Source organism: Pongo pygmaeus, chromosome 6, assembly GCF_028885625.2.
Source record: "Pongo pygmaeus isolate AG05252 chromosome 6, NHGRI_mPonPyg2-v2.0_pri, whole genome shotgun sequence".
Classification (NCBI taxonomy): domain Eukaryota; kingdom Metazoa; phylum Chordata; class Mammalia; order Primates; family Hominidae; genus Pongo; species Pongo pygmaeus.
Genome location: NC_072379.2, coordinates 51,119,780 through 51,136,715, shown reverse-complemented (window position 1 = coordinate 51,136,715; position 16,936 = coordinate 51,119,780). Strand labels below are relative to the sequence as shown.

At 42.6% G+C, this 16,936-nt stretch overlaps 1 long non-coding RNA gene and 1 pseudogene across 1 annotated transcript in view; both read left to right on the top strand.

Annotated features, from left to right (window-relative positions):
- The window catches only part of LOC134739821 (uncharacterized), a 66,743-nt gene that overhangs the window by 18,915 nt on the left and 30,892 nt on the right, over positions 1-16,936 (top strand). The gene's annotated exons all lie outside the window — the stretch shown is intronic.
- Positions 10,411-15,284, top strand: LOC129041521 (tigger transposable element-derived protein 1-like; annotated as a pseudogene).

Sequence of the window (16,936 nt, the reverse complement as noted above, 5' to 3'; positions counted from 1 at the left end):
CATATGTATACATGTGCCATGTTGGTGTGCTGCACCCATTAACTCGTCATTTACATTAGGTATATCTCCTAATGCTATCCCCCTCCCCCCACCCCATGATAGGCCTTGGTGTGTGATGTTCCCCACCCTGTGTCCATGTGTTCTCATTGTTCAACTCCCACCTATGAGTGAGAACATGTAGTGTTTGGTTTTCTGTCTTTGTGATAGTTTGCTGAGAATGATGGTTTCCAGCTTCATCCATGTCCCTACAAAGGACATGAACTCATCCTTTTTTATGTCTGCATAGTATGGAATTAGCAATTTTCAAAGAATGAGAGTGTATAAGTGCAGTGGCCACAAAATAGTCTAAATATTGTATTTTTAACAGAAGAATACTTTATTTATATAGCATTCTACCATTTACTTATAAATCTCTTTCACATAATGAGAGCCAGACTGGGCAAATATTTTTATTTGCGGTTTCCTGGGAAACTGATTTATCTAATGCTACATGGATATTCAGAGGGCAGAGCTGAAATATGAAATCTGATTTCTTCCTTCCCAATGCTGTGCCTTTTGTTGAACTAACTGGTTTGATTTAGAAGGAACCTCAAGATCTTGCAGTATGAGGGGCAACATTTTAATATCCATTGTCATTGTAGAAATTCTGATGATAGGAGCTCTTTGGTTATTTTGTGTCTGAGTAGATTGGAGTTTATTTTGTGATTAATTCATCCGGTAAACCAGCATTGTCAGTGCCTGGATGGTCCAGCTGGTCATCAGACGTTTGTGTCCTGGCCTGTGGCATGACCTCTAGGTATTCCTCTCTTCCCAGGTGGGGGCAGGGCAGCCCTGCGTCACGGCTGACACTGCAGGCTTGCCCGGCCTCCTTCTCGGAGGTCGTTGGACCCTGTAGATTTTCCTACAAATGTCTCTGGCATTCGAGGGAGAGTAAGCCCCACAGAGCCTGCTTGTTCACAGAGGGCCTTATCAGTTGTTGATGAGACCCTGTCTAGGCTCACAGACAGGCAGTTTCCTCCAGCCCCAGAGCCCGAGCCCGCTGTGGAGCCAGAAGAAGGTGATAAGCCTCCGAGAAGATTTTTTAGGAGCCTTGCCTATCTTTCACACCAAGTCGCCAGGGTACATTTTCCATGGTCGCCATTTACAGATAGGGTGGCTGCTCTCGGATAAGGCTGGGGGCCGGGAAGGGCGGGGGAGTCATTAAAGGGGGCAAATGGTTTTTCCAATTAGCTACCCTTAGGAATCCTCCAGAATTCTAAAGGCTTTGTCACTGAAAACTTTTTTTTTTTTTAATTGTAAAAGTTCCTCCCTAGCCGGCCAAGTAAACCCTTCCTGGTTGGCCCTAAAGCAATCTGACAGGGCAGGCCCAGAGCTTCAGAGAATGGAGTCTTATTGGGCTTCGACTATTAGGAATATTCTGTCTGCAGCTGCCAGGCAGGAAGGCTGTGGTGATAGGGGTGAAGGGGCTGCCACAGAAAATTCCAGTGTAAAGCCCAGTCACTCAGACCCGTCAGGCTATGGTTTATAGAACCTACCACAGACTGACCCTTTGACGGAGTCTTCCCGCCAACTATGTGGGGCAAGAGCAGAGAGTAACACAAAGAGATGGGTCAGGTGCTTGGCTGGAAAACGTGAGACAGGGTCCTATTTCTAGGACTCAGAAAACTTCTCTTTTTTGGACTCCTTTTTTTTTTTTTTTTTTTTTTTTTTTTTGAAATAAGGTCTTGCTCTGTCTCCCGTGCTGGAGTGCAGTGGTGCAATCATAGCTCACTGCAGCCTCAAACTCCTGGGCTTGTGCCATCTTCCCACCTCAGCTTCCCGAGTAGCTGGGACTACAGGCGTGCACCACCATGCCCCGGTACATTTTTGTATTTTTTGTAGAGACAGGGTTTTGCTATTTGCCCAGGCTGGTTTCAAACTCCTGGACTCAAGCAATCTGCCCACCTTGGCCTCCCCAAAATGTTGGGATCATAGGTGTGAGCCACTGCACCTAGCCCATGTTGCTTTCAGTTTTTTAACTGTTAGTTTTGTTTTGGTCATTACCCCTAAGAGCAGATGCAGAATGTAGCCTGCTAGGGAAAATTTGAGAGTAAAGCATGAGGTTTGGCGAGAATACAATGGTGTGTGTGTTGGTGGGTGGGTGACAGAGGCTGGCAGCAGTGTCAGATTGGCTACTCTAGTGTGGAGTTATTTTATAATATGCCATCCAAAAGGCCACTCCGTTTGTGGATTGAAGTTTTCCAAGAGTTAACACTCAGACTATTATCAATGCTGTTAAACACGCTGGCATGTTTTTTCCAATGTTGACTCACATGATAATCTTGCTAAGGTGGCTCGGATTCCACAGTGTGGAGCAGGCAGTCTGGGTCTAGCTCATGTACTTTGGCAAAATGATGCTTGTACTGCCTGTAGGAAGGTGACAGGAATCGGGCTATAAGTGGTAGCCGTAAATGTCATTATTATCATTATATTTCTAGCAAGTAGCAATGATGTGAGAATGTAATGGGGCCATTACTATGAAAGGAACACATAAGCAAAGTAAAAATGACAAATACAAATGATGGGGCCTTATTTAAGCCTCTCTACCAGTCACAGAGAGAAAAACACTGGTAGCCGGTGAGCCCACTGTGTAAATACAATTGCAGGACAGCAGTTCCATTCCTCCATGGCTGAAGCTTGGACACTCTTCTTTCTGGTTTTTATTTTTCTTGAGAAACCTGAACCCTGGGGAGACAGGCATAGGTAGAAATGCCTTTCCATTCCCCTTGGAAGAAAGAATCAGCGGTCTTCAGATTAGGTTCCCAAGATTAATATTTATCTTCCTGTCCTGCTTCCTTTATTTTGGAACTTGATAACTCAAGGCGACCACCAGCAAGACCACCAACTATTCACCCTCTATGTAAGATTCCATGCTGGAACATGAGTTTTCTGGTTTATTTTGAAGGCAGAAAATAGGTGCTAACAGCTTCAGCTCCTGGTGTCAGTGCTGTTAGCCACTGGATACTGCTGGGTCCCAGGCAGCTCACTTTGAAAGACACAATTTGGGCCCAGCTGAAATGGTCACAATGTTGTTTGGAGGCCCCATGTGCCCTTTGAACTTTGCAGACAGACTGTGCCACTAAAGGGGCCTCAGGAATCATTTCATAACATCAATGATTTTTCTTTTCAGTACAGAGCTGGCAGAGTCATTAGGTACTTCGGTGTTTGTAGAAAGTGCCAAGCCCTTGGCAAATCTGGGTTCATTTACCAGGGTGGGTGGTAAGCTTATGTATGTCTACTTATAGGTGAGGAAATAGAAGAAGAGAGAAGGTTACATGGAGCTGTAGGAATCTAAATCCTAGAAGGTTCTGGATCCTGCAAACTACACTGCCTAAGTTTGTCTGGTTGTGCATTTAGCACAGCATGATCGATGGAGTGGGGAGGCTTTATTTCCCAGCTTTATGCTCCACTGTGAGTAGTTAGGCTCATGGTCATGCTAAGGCACCGGTTTTAGTATTCCCAGGGCCCATCATGAGACTCAGTACCCTCCTGACCACTCATACTGGCCACTCGGAAGTCACACGTCCCTTGCTTATGGTACATTATCCCACAGGTCTCTCTCTCACCAAGATGGAATGCAGCCAGTCGCCCCCTGGGGAATCCCCATACTTGAGTTACTATTTGTCGTAGCATTTATGAGTCTTCCTTTTCACATATTTTTTTAATAGTAAAATTAAGCAATAGAAAGTATCCATTGGAAAAATAAATACAATGTATAATTTTCTTTTTCCTTAAATGAAAGACATCTCTTGTTCTCTTTTCACAATAGTGTCCCTTTCATCCATTATCTAATCAACGAGAATTTCAGTAACCCAACATTTTCAAAATGTATTGATTGTTTTAACAAAAGCAAGAAAAATAATAAAGTAAGTAAGACTTTATTAAGAAAATAATTTTAGAGCAACTTTCAAGATATGCAATAGTAGGGGCAGTATACTTTCCACTTAATACTCAAATTAGTATTTGAGTACCTGGGACAACCAGGCATCAGAGGTCCCTTCAGGGAGGACCCAACTTCACTAAATCGGAAACTCTAGAAAACCCCTGCCCTACCCTGCCCCTGTCATCTCTACAGAACTGTACCAAGACCTTGAGGCATACTTCAGAATTCTCAAAAATCCATCCAAATAATTCAGTCTCATTTGAATGGCAAATGCAGTTTATTGCCTTTTAACTCTGAGAATCATTTAACTCTTTGGACAAATGGCATAACTCAGCCAACCAAACTACTGAGTTTCCTAGAGCTCTCAGATTTCCTTTCATTCTAGAAAAGCCAGGGGCTTTCTGTAAGAATTAAAAAGGAGATGATTTCTTTTTTTCCTTTTCCAAATTTGCCAAGTTGTTTTCAGTAGATGTCAAAGATGTGCTTATTTTTGTTCAACGCTCAGTTTTAGGCCTTTTAGACTTTTCCTTCCTCCTGCTGAAGGGACTTCAGAATTTAAAGTAAATATTTATTTTACAAAATCCTTGCCTTAAGCAACCTAAGTGTCCATGAATGGATGAATGGATAAACAAAATGTGGCCTATACATATAACTGAGTATTATTCAGCCTTAAAAAAGAGAGAAATTCTGACACATGCTAGAACATAAACCTCGAGGACATCATGCTAAGTAAAATAAGCCAGACACAAAAAAGACAAATACTACATGATTGCACTTACATGAGGTACTTAGTCAAACTCATAGAGATAGAAAATTGAATGGTGGTTGCCAGGGGCTGGGGGTAGAAGCGAATGGGAAGTTATGTTTAGTAGGTATGGCGTGTCCATTAGGGAAGGTGACAAAGTTCTGGCAACGGATGCTGGTAGTGGTTGTACAACAGAATGTAGGTATATACTTCATGCCACTGCACACTTAAAAATGGTTAAGATGGGGCCGGGCAAGGTGGCTTAAGCCTGTAATCCCAGCACTTTGGGAAGCAGAGGCGAGCAGATCACCTGAGGTCAGGAGTTTGAGACCAGACTGGCCAACATGGCAAAACCCCATCTCTACCAAAAATACAAAAAAAAAATAAGTTGGGCATGGTGGCAGGCACCTATAATCCCAGCTACTTGGGAGGCTGAGGCAGAAGAATCGCTTGTACCTGGGAGATGGATGTTGCAGTGAGCCGAGATTGCACCATTGCACTCCAGCCTGGGCAAGAAGAGTGAAACTCCGTCTCAAAAAAAAAAAAAAAAGAAAGAAAAATGGTTAAGATGGTAAATTTTATTTTATGCATATGTTACCACAATTAAAAAACTACATACCTATGTTATATGGGTTTTATCATCCTTTGACTGGTTCATGTGATTCTGAAGGGAGATGCTGTCCTTTCCCCAGCACTGGGACAACTCCGTAGCTTTCAGGTCTTGCTAGCACCAAGGCAGCGTGCTGTCAGGCAGATGCCAGAGTTCAGCCACCTGCAGTCAGGATCGCTGATGTCCAGGACATTTCACAGAGGCTTTTTCCTGGGTCTGTGTTCTTGGCAAAGTGATAATGCTCCTAATTAGCACAGAGACCTGCGTCCAGACAGCCTGACAGGCCGGGCCCTTAGACGTGGGGATGGGAAGGAAGCCAGAGGAGGCTCTTCTGCAGGATATGCTCCCAGGCTGAAGCTGACCCCAGCTAGAAGTGGCTGAGCACCCAGCTGTGGGGAAGCAAGGGCTGGAAGGAAAAGGGGGGCCCTAGATAGAGAGGGCAAGAGGAGAATGTTTTGCTGACAGAAAATAGATAGGTTTTAGACCAACTTCTAATGCTTGTGTGGTTTTAATCTCGTGGCCAGAGAACAGTGCTTTTCAGGATAAGCTGAATTAATTTACTGTCTTCTGTGCACTTCTTCCAATGAGGACCCAGGGAGGCTTCTGCGAAAGAATTTCTCTGTCCTTTTCTGTCTCCACTCTTTTTCTCCCATAATTAAAGCCCACGAAGACTTTGTTGAATGATTTATAACAAGTAGGGGAACCTTAAGAGCAGAACTTCATCTCCCACAATGTGACATCTAGCCCTTTCTCTTTCCCTGTGACAGGCCCTTGAATCTTAGAGACTGTGTACCTCACTGACCCCTATAATACTGTAGTGAATTCAATGGTGGCACCCCAAAACATATGTCCACCTAGAACCTGTGCATGTCCCCTAATTTGGAAAAAGGGTCTTTGCAGATGTGATTAAGGATCTCAAAATAAGATCATCCTGGATAATCCAGGCCGGCCTTAAATCCAATGACAAGAGTCCATATGAAAGAAAGGCAGAGGGAGATTTGAGACACGGAGAATGCCAAGTGAGAATGGATACAGAGATTGGAAAAATGCAGCCCAAACTGAGGAACTGCTGGAGCCACCGGAAGCTGGAAGAGGTAAGGAAGAATTGTTGCTTAGAGCAGTGGTCCCCAACCATTTTGGCACCAGGGACTGGTTTCAAGGAAGACAATTTTTCCACACACCAGGGAGTTGGAGGGGGATGGTTTTTGGATGATTCAGATGCATTACATTCATTGTGAACTTTATTTCTATTATTATTAAATTGTAATATATAATGAAATAATTATACAACTCACCATAATGTAGAATCAGTGGGAGTCTTGAGTTTGTTTTCCTGCAACTAGACAGTCTCATCTCTTTGGGGAATGGGAGACAGTGACAGATCATGAGGCATTAGATTCTCATAAGGAGCACGCAGCCTAGATCCCTCACATGCTCAGTTCACAATAGGGTTTGCACAACTGTGAGAATCTAATGTCCCTGCTGATCTGACAGGAAGCAGACCTCAGGCAGTAATGCTCCTTCACCTGCTGCTCATCTCCTGCTGTGTGGCCCGGTTCCTAACAGGCCACAGACCAGTTTGTGGCTTGGGGATTGGGGACCCCTACCCTAGAGCCTTCAGAGTGAGTGTGACGAAGCTGATACCCTGATTTCAGACCAAAGGAATAAATTTCTGTTGTTTGAAGCCACTGAAGCTTCTGGTAATTTCTTAGAGCAGCTCTAAAAACTGAATACACAGGGATGCTCGAACTCTCCTGTGCACACGTCACCTGGGGACCTGCCTGTGAGACAGCAGGTCAAGGCTGGGGTCTAAGATTCTACATTGCTGAGACATTTCCCATGACACAAATGTTGCTGACTGTTCCACACACTTTGAACACACAAAAACTAGTTTGAGAAGTCAACTTTCAAACAGAAGCATAACAAATAAACATCTTAATTATGTTTGGCTGGGAGCCACTGGCTAGCATTCAATCTTGACTTGGATCTCTGTGCTCTTTACCTATATTTGTGGTTTTTATCACAGTAGTTGTCCTGATGTGTTCAGTGCTATATAGAATGCCATTATCTATGATCACCGCCCCAAAACTTAGAACCAATAATTACTTTTGCACAAAGGTCTCTGTGTCTCATCTTCCTTACCTGTTAAACAAGGGACTTGGACTAGGTTTGCTTAAGTTTCTTCCAGCTCAAACTTTCTTTGAGTATGGGATACTTTTCACGCCCAGAAAGAAGATTCTGTGGGTCTCAGTTATCTACTTGCGCCTTCAAACACCATCCTTTACTTTAACCTTGAAGCCTTTCTCCTCATTTTGTCCTACACTAAGGAAATAAAGTATCCTAGATGGGATAGAATACTCCTTGCTCATTGCTGCTGTGATTTTTCTTACTGGTCAGCTGAGGTAGCCACAGTGAGTGGTAAGCTTTCTGCTGAATAGCTAATTCCCGTGAACTAGTTGTCTTTCTGATCTGTCCTCTATTTTCAAGGAGAGAGTGTGTGTGTGTGTGTGTGTGTGTGTGTGTGATAAACTTCACTGACTTCATCCCTGTGGTTGGCTCGTGCACATAACTGAGTGGGAATGCTGACTACATGCAGACCATGTAGTTGTAATCTGCGTTCCTTTAGCACAATCCGGAAAATACCCACCTTCTGTGGGTGTTGCTCTGTGGGCATAAAGTGACCGCTGTCTTTATCAGAATGTCACTCCCTTAATACGTGGTTTTTACAAAAAGCACTTTACTCTCAGGATTGACACTGCAGAATTTTGCAAAGATGCTATACAGTGTCCAATAATCTCAGCCGGACAGCCATTTTCAAAAGCCACAATTCAGTTCCTCTGTTCTTATTGCCCAACCAGACTCCACTCCTTGAAGTAAGCACTTAAAAGATTTGGTTTCAAAATATCCAAAAAATGCATAAGGCAGGAGCCACTCGTCAATGACACAGATTTTCCAGCCCATCGAAAATGCATTTACCTTCCTCACAGGTCTAGCAGGAGCCTCCTCACTGACCTTCACAGGCAAGTTGGAATGGAAGGGTGTTGCTGGAAATGGAGTGAAGTCATGTTAAACATGTCCCCAAATGTTTATGCTGGGGAGTGATCAGTAACCACCATCTTCATTTTACTTTGATTCATTTTGTTTTTCTTCACTGCCTCACCCTTCTTCTCTTCCTGTTTCTGTCAAACTTGTTCGGTGATGAAAACAGAGATCCTCACAAAATACCTAATAGCTGTGAAGGCTGATAGTAGGAACACAACAGGGCAGGAGTCTGCTTGTGGGATCTGGGGACGGAGGCACACGTAGGACCAGCGTCTTCTCCTAGTACCTCTGGCTCTATCTGCTCTGTGCTCTGCTCTTTCTACCTTGCAGCTTCCTCTGTTTGCTCAGTGTCTCTGTTCCTCTGTTGCTTAGACTTACACGTGGCACTTTCCAGCCACCTAACCTGTTTCTCGCTATATGTTGCCTTCCCTCCAACTGCATTTTGGCAAATTATTTCCATGTATTTTAGTTCAAATTCTCAAGGGAAAGAATTTGATCATATGAGTACCTTACCTTTTCACTGGGCCAATGGAAGATTGCTGTCTAGCCTCTTATTGGTGCTCCCAGATCATGTGATCTTTGGTCACGTGACTTCCATGGACCCAATCATCTGTGACTTAGGTATGGCAAGGTACAAATCATGCCCCAGGCTGCAGAGGACTGAGGGCTGGGCCGATTCCTTGTGAAGAGCGTTTAGACGGGGCTGGCAATTTCCAGGGTACAGGCTTTCCTCATCTTACCCTGAAAGGGATCTAGATATAAAAACCAAATGAGGAGCTTCAGGGGATTGGAGGCCAAAGGACACGGAGCTACAGAGTAAGTACAGCCCGCCTCCTGGATTCAATCTTGAAATGTGAGAAAGAGTCACAGAGAATTGAAGCTGACCTCCTTGAAAACAAGACCAAAGAAGTGTGTTCAGAAGCCAAAAATGAGCTGGAGCCCTTGTAGAGGCTCAGCCCAACATATCAAAACATTGTCAGGGAGAGGAGGCTGAGGCCTTGCTGGAAGCGGCGGGTGTGAAAGGGCAGGAGAGGAAAGCTCTCAGCTGTGAATGTGCGCTGTGCTTGTGGAAGCAAATCGGGCCACAGCCTGCCACGCTGCACATCAAGGGTCATGGCACTGTGTGAATTCCATTTGCAGGTCCCCTTTTTAAAAGGCAAAGCTGGCCTTCCTGGCTCTAATGGAGAAGAGCAGCTTCAAGTTTACAGCCAGAGAGGAGGACGTTTCCCTGGCATCGGGAGACTTTGATTGTCTGGGCTGGGTACCCCATTGCTTTTGTGGTCCTCAAGCCCCCTGCCCATTGCCACCTCCTTCGCATTTTCTGTACTCCACTGCTTGGTCACTTTTACCAAAGATTTCTTATGTTTGAATAGCCATATGTGGCATTAAGAGTGACTTGACTTAAAAGCTAATTCAATAAAGCTTCTGGAAGAAAATAAAGAATACTTGCACAACCTGGGGATGAGCAGGGATTCCACAAACAGGACACTAAAACACTAACCATAAAAGAATAAAAATAATAATTTGGACTTCATCAAAATTAAAAGATTTTGCTCATTGAAAACATGAAATGAAAGCCAAAGACTGAGAGGAATATCCCAATGTGTATGCTTAATAAAGGACTTGCATCCAGAATACAGGCATACCTTATTTTAGTGCACTTTGCTGTATTGCCTTTCATAGATATTGTGATTTTTACAAATTGAACGTTTCTGGTAACCCTGAATCGAGCAAGTCTATTGGCACCATGCTTCCAACATCATGTGCTCATTTTGCATCTCTGTCGTATTTTGGTAATTCTTGCAGTATCTCACACTTCTTCATTGTTATTGTTATTATTATATCTGTTTGGTGCTATGTGATCAATCATGTTTGATGTTACCATTCTAATTGCTTTGGGGTGCCACAAACTGTGCCCATATAAGATGGCAAACTTAATTGATAAATGTTGTGTGTGTTTTGACTTCACCAACAAGATGTTTCCCCATCTCTCTCTCTCTCTGTCTGTCTCTCTCTCTCCCTCCCTCTCTTCTGACCTCTCTATTCCCTGAGACACAAAATACTGAAATTAGGTCAATTAATAACTCTACAATGGCCTCTAAGTGTTCAAGTGAAGAGTTGCACATCTCTCACTTTCAATCAAAAGCTAGAAAAGGTTAAACTTAGGGAGGAAGGCATCTCAAAAGCCGAGATAGGCTCAAAGCTAGGCCTCTTGTGCCAAACAGTTAGCCAAGTTCTGAATACAAAGGAAAAGCTATTGAAGGAAATTAAAAGTGCTACTCTAATGAACACATGAAAAAGAAGTGAAACAGCCTTATTGCTGACATAGAGAACGTTTGAGTGATTTGGATAGCAGATCAAACCAGCCACAACATTCCCTTTAGCCAAAGCCTGATCCAGAGCAAGGCCCTAATTCTCATCACTTCTATGAAGTCTGAGAGAGGTGAGGAACCTGCAGAAGTTGGAAGCTAGCAGAGGTTGATTGGTTCATGAGGTTTAAGGAAAGAAGCCATATCTGTTACATAAAAGTGCAAGATGAAGCAGCAAGTACTAATGTAGAATTTGTAACAAGTTATCCAGAAGATCTAGCTAAGATCATTGATGAAGATAAATACACTAAACAACAGGTTCTTGCTATAGACAAAACAGCTTTATATTAGAAGAAGATGCCAGCTAGGACTTTCATAGCTAGAAAGGAGAAGTCAATGCCTGGCTTCAAAGCTGCAAAGGACAGGCTGACTCTCCTGTTAAAAGCTAATGCAGCTGGTGATTTGAAGTTCAAGCCGATGCTCATTTATCATGCTGAAAATCCTAGAGCCCTTAAGAATGATGCTAAGTCTGTTGTGTCTGGGCTCCAGAAATGGCATAGTAAAGTCTGGATGACAGCACATCTGTTCACAGCACATCTCTTCATAGTTTATTGAATATTTTAGGCCCACTGTTGAAACCTATGTTACACAAAAAAAGATTATTTTCAAAATCTTACTGCTCATTGACAATGTACTTGGCCACCCAAGAGTTCTGACGGAGATGTACAAGGACTTTAAGGTTGTTTTCGCACCTGCTAACACAACATTCATCTGCAACCAATGAACCCATGGACCAAGGAAATATTTTGACTTTCAAGTTTTATTATTTAAGAAACACATTTTGTAAGGCTATAGTTGCCATAGAGAGTGATTTCTTCTGATGGATCTGGGCAAAGTAAATTGAAAACCTTCTGGAAAAGATTGACCATTCTAGATGCCGTTAAGAACATTTGTGATTCATGAATATTTGTGATTCATGGGGAAGAAGTCAAAATATCAACATCATATTAGTCAGGGTTCTCCAGAGGGATAGAACTGATAGGACATATGTATATATAAAAGGGAGCTTATTAAGGAGAGTTGGGTCACACCATCACAAAGTGAAGGCCCATGATAGGTCATCTGCAAGATGGGGAAGAGAGAAGCCAGTAGTGTCTCAGTCTGAGTCCAAAAGCCTCAAAAGCAGGGAAGCCAACAGTGCAGCCTTCAGTCTGTGGCTGAAGGTTTGACAGCCCCCAGCAAACCACTGGTGTAAGTCCAAGAGTCCAAAGGCCAAAGAACCTGGAGTCTGATGTCCAAGGACAGGAGGAATGGGAGGAGGCATCCAGCATGGGAGAAAGATGAAAGCCAGAACTCACCAAGCCAGTTCATCCCGCCTTCTGCTTGTTTTGTTCTAGCTGCAATGGCAGCTGATTGGATGGGGTCCACCCACATTGAGGGTGGGTCTTCCTCTCACAGTCCACTGACTCAAATGTCAGTCTCCTCTGTCAACACCCTCACAGACACACCCAGAAACAATACCTTACCAGCTCTCTAGGCATCCTTCAATCCAGTCAAGTTGACGCCTAATATTAACCATCACAAACATTAACAGGAGTTTGGAAGAAGTTGATTCCAGCCTTCATGGATGATTTTGAGGGGATCAAGACTTAAATGGAGGAAAGAACTGCAGATGTGGAACTAGCAAGAGAACTAGAACTAGAAATGGAGCCTGAAGATGTGACTGAATTGCTGCAGTCCCAGGATAAAACTTGAACAGATGAGGAGCTGCTTCTTACAGACGAGCAAATAAAATAGTTTCTTGATGTGGAATCCACTCCTGGTGAAGATTCTGTGAACATTGTTAAAATGACAACAAAGAATTTAAAATGCAAAACTAAGTTGGTAAGGCAGTGGCAGGCTTTGAAAGGATTAACTGTAGTTTAGATGGAAGTTCTACTGTGGGTAAAGTGCTACCAAACAGCATCTCATGTTACAGAGAAATTTTTCATGAACTGGAGAGTAAATCAATGCAGCAAACTTTATTGTCTTATTTTTAGAACTTGCCACAGTCACTTCATCAGTCAGTAGCTATCAATGTTGAGGCAAGACCCTCCACCAGCAGAAAAATTATGACTCAAATTTTTGAGGTGATTGGTAAGCTAATTACTCTGATTGATCATAATACATTGTATATATGTACTAAAATATCACACTGTACCCTATAAGTATGTACAATTATTTCATGTCAATTTAAAATAATAAAAGCAAAAATAAAAAAGATTACAACTAACTGAAGCCTCAGATAATTGTTAACTTTTCTTAGCAATAAAGTATTTTTAAATTAAGGTATATAAATTGTTTTGTTAGAGAATGCTGTTGTACACTTAGTAGACTACAGAGTAAACATAACTTTTATATGCACTGGAAAACCAAGAAATTTGTGTGACTTGCTTTATTATGATATTTGCTTTATTGTGGTGATCTGGAACCAAACCCACTATCTCTGAGGTATGCTTGTGTATTAAGAACACCTACAAATCATAATAAAAAGACAAACAATACAATAAAAAAGCTAAAGACTTGAGTAGACATTTTCCAAACACACAAATGGTCTAGGAACACATGCAAACTGCTCATTATTCATCAGGAAAATACAAATGAGAAACTACAGTGTGTTATCACTTTACAATCACTAAGATGGCTGTAATTACAAAGACTGGCAATACCAAAAGTATATCGACTGGATGTAGAAAAATTGAGCTCTCATATATTGCTGGTGGGAGGGCAAAAGGGGACAATTACTTTGGATGACTGTTGATCAGTTCTTTAACTGTTAAGAATACACATTCCCTGGGAGGCCGAGGTGGGTGGATCACCTGAGGTCAGGAGTTCGAGACCAGCCTGGCCAGCATGGTGAAACCCTGTCTCTACTAAAAATACAAAAATTAGCTGGGCGTGGTGGTGGGTGCCTATAGTTCCAGCTACTTGGAAGGCTGAAGCAGGAGAATTGCTTGAACCTGGGAGATGGAGATTGCAGTGAGCTGAGATCACGCCATTGCACTCCAGCCTGGGCAAAAGAGCAAAACTCTGTCAAAAAACAAACAAACAAAAAAAAACCATGTTCCCAAGGAATGAACTATTGATACACACAACAACATCGATGAATGTCAGAACAATTATGTTGAGTGAAAAAGACAAACATCCCCCTGAAAGAGTACATATTATATGATTCCATTTATTTAAGACTCTAGAAAATACAAACTATAGTAAGGGAAAACAGATCAGTGGTTGCTTGGGGGATGGGGATGGGGATATAGACGGGAGTGATTACAAAGAATACAGGGAACTTTGAGAGGATGACGAAAATGCTCATTTTAAATATGAGCCATTTGTTGCATGTCAACTATACCTCAATAAAATAGTTTATTGGTATATTATATAGAGGGTATATAATACATCTAATATTCTTAAAAAAGTCACTTTGTTTAAAGTGACTCTAAATAAAACAACAACAAAAATGAAAACACATGTTCTCCATAAGCCACAAATTCATTTCTGAAAGAAATGAACACATTTGTTCAGATAAAGATTTGTTCAAGACGGTTTATGACAGTTTTATTCTTACTAGCAAGAAACCGAAAATAACTAACATGTCAATCAACAGGTAAATAGATAAACAATTTGTGGCGCATTTGTATAATGGAATATTACTAACAATTTCAAAAACTGACATTCACAAAAGTCTGATTAAATCTAAAAAAGATATATCCCAAGAACAAAATATTACTTTCTTTGTGATTTCATTTATATGAAGTTGAAGAACTTGCAAAACTCATTTATGGTGATAGAATCAGAACAGTGGTTTTCTCTTGGTGGTGGGGAGGTGGGAGGTTGAGTGGCAGGAGGTTGATGACAAATGGTCTGAGAAACTTTCTAGGGTGACAGAAATGTGTTATATCTTAAGTGAGATATAGGTTACATGATGAAGTGGATACTGTGGTGCTCTGCTCAGCTGCTCTCTGACATGCCCATTCCCTAGCTGCTAGGATAACCCACACCTGCATTTCCGACTGAGCATTGCCCTTGGTCACAGGGAACTGCCTTGCCCAGACATTTCCCTTGCAGGGGCTGAGCCATAACAAATGACTGTCCAGTGCAGAGATTCCTAGACCTGCCCTGTTTGCCTCACTTTAAGACACTCTGAAGAGCCATTCCTTCTCCAAAGCTCCCCACAGAATTAGCTAAAGCCTTAGCTGCAGCTTCATTGTGGATTAGCTTCTCCCTCTTTCCAATCCAGCCTTCTTCATTTATTTACAGGTTTATTGTTGAGAGTATATACCAGTAAACTTTCTGCACATAATTTTCCACTTCAGCATTTGTTTCTAGAAGATGGAACTACAATTGGTCCTAGAACGTGAAATTTAAAATAGGATTTTAAAGCTGGATAAACAGCCAGGGCTGTCAATGAGATCCCATTTTTAGTGGGATGTGGAGCATGAATGGTCCTTAGCAGACTGCGTGGTGTGATGGTTACAACTTGTACTGACAGTGGATGTGGTTAGGACATCAGTGGATGGGAATACATTAGTTGGTGAACTTGAGTGGAATGAGAAAAGTTGTAACCACAAAGACTGTGGCACCAAGTGGCTGTTGCTGCATGCATGGATTCTTTGAAGGTTATAACCAGCTCAGGATGATTAATCACCAGTTCATAAGCAGTGGGTTTAAGAGAAGTTTGACTTCTCAGCCTAGCAGGTCTCCCTCCCAAAGGCCAGACTCTGTTTCAGAAAGGAGACCCTAATAATTGGGTGTGAAATATCTGCTATGAAAATCTTGAGTGCCTAAATAACCCTGAACCCACTTGGTGTAAGTGGCTCACTCTTACTTGTTAGAAAATAGTAGCCCTCCCCTTGCTTGAAGATCATGCAAAAAGCACAAGTGAAATAATTACAAAACAATGTTTGTCCTCACTCAGGATCTCACTGCGTCTCACACCATCCCACTTACTTACTGGCAATAAGACCAATAACAAGTGTTAAAGCTAGGATCTAGCTAGTATGTACTGATGGGTCCCTGCATGTGCAGGATCAAAACAGGAGGAAATAAAGTTGGATAAAGAAGAGTGTATTGGTATGGGGAACTCTCCAGTATCTAGGATTTAACTCCTTGGCAAGGATCCCGAAGTCAGGCTAATGGGTTGCTAGAATGGCTATTGGAAGCTTGAGAAAAGTGATGGCTTCCACTCAGTGAAGGAGCACCTGCAGAACTGCCGTGGCAGATAGGGAGGAAAGAATCAAAAGCCTCGAAGAATTGGGTATGCTAGAACAGGTGTATTTCATAAGGCCAGGAAACTTACCAACTGACCAAGTTTGGGAGGAGGGCCCAGAGAATGTGCTAAAATTGTCATGCAGCTCAGTGGTGACTGTCTTCATAGACCAGGGCTACCAACAGGAGACGTGAATATGAAACTGAGCTCCTGAAAGCAATGGGGATGGCTGGATCCCAAAATCGTAGAGGGCAGGTGGCAGCACTTAACTGTCAGAAGCAATGTGGGCACAATTATTGCAATAAGTGGCAAAGGCAGAGTGGTGGCCTTGAGGACAGACCAACGGAGAGATGAAGGTGGTTGACAGAATTTTGTGCTCCTAGGGCTGAGAGAGTTGGGCAACAAACAGAAGCATTGCTTAGTATGTGCAATCAAAAGAAGACAAGGATGAATGGTCAGATGCCTGTGGACAGCAGCCCCAGTGAAAATTCAAGATTCCTGGCTGTTCTCAGACATGGAAACCATTGACTGAAGTATAGGCCAAGTCCCTTGAAGGAACAATTCTGCAAAGCCACAGCATGCATACTCAGCAGCAATTTTCCCAGTCACTCAGTAGTAATTTTTTCAGTCCTTCCTTTTGGCTACTTATTCAGATAACTGTGCAATGAGGAAAGAAGACTATATATAGGTATTTCAGAAATTGTTGGAATAACGTAAGGTCTTGACCTAGGGAGTTGACATTGATGCCCAGGAGCCTCCAAAGCAACCATGGCCTACCTTTTAGAATTAGAGCGTATGAGAAACAGATAATAATTGGAGCCCTGAACCTAGTCCAGCTTGCCGCAGGCTCACTGGCCTCCTGGAACCACCCAGTATCATTTTCCCAGTTCCTGAACATGTAATTGGAATTGTCATACTTGGTAGTTGGCATAACAATTGCTCCTGGATTTTGCCACCCAAACTTCACTTTCTACCTTGGACAGTTGTTGGTCCATGAAGAACAGCTTGGACTCAAACCCCTTGGCTCTTCTCAGTCTTAGCTGTTGAACCCACCTAGATT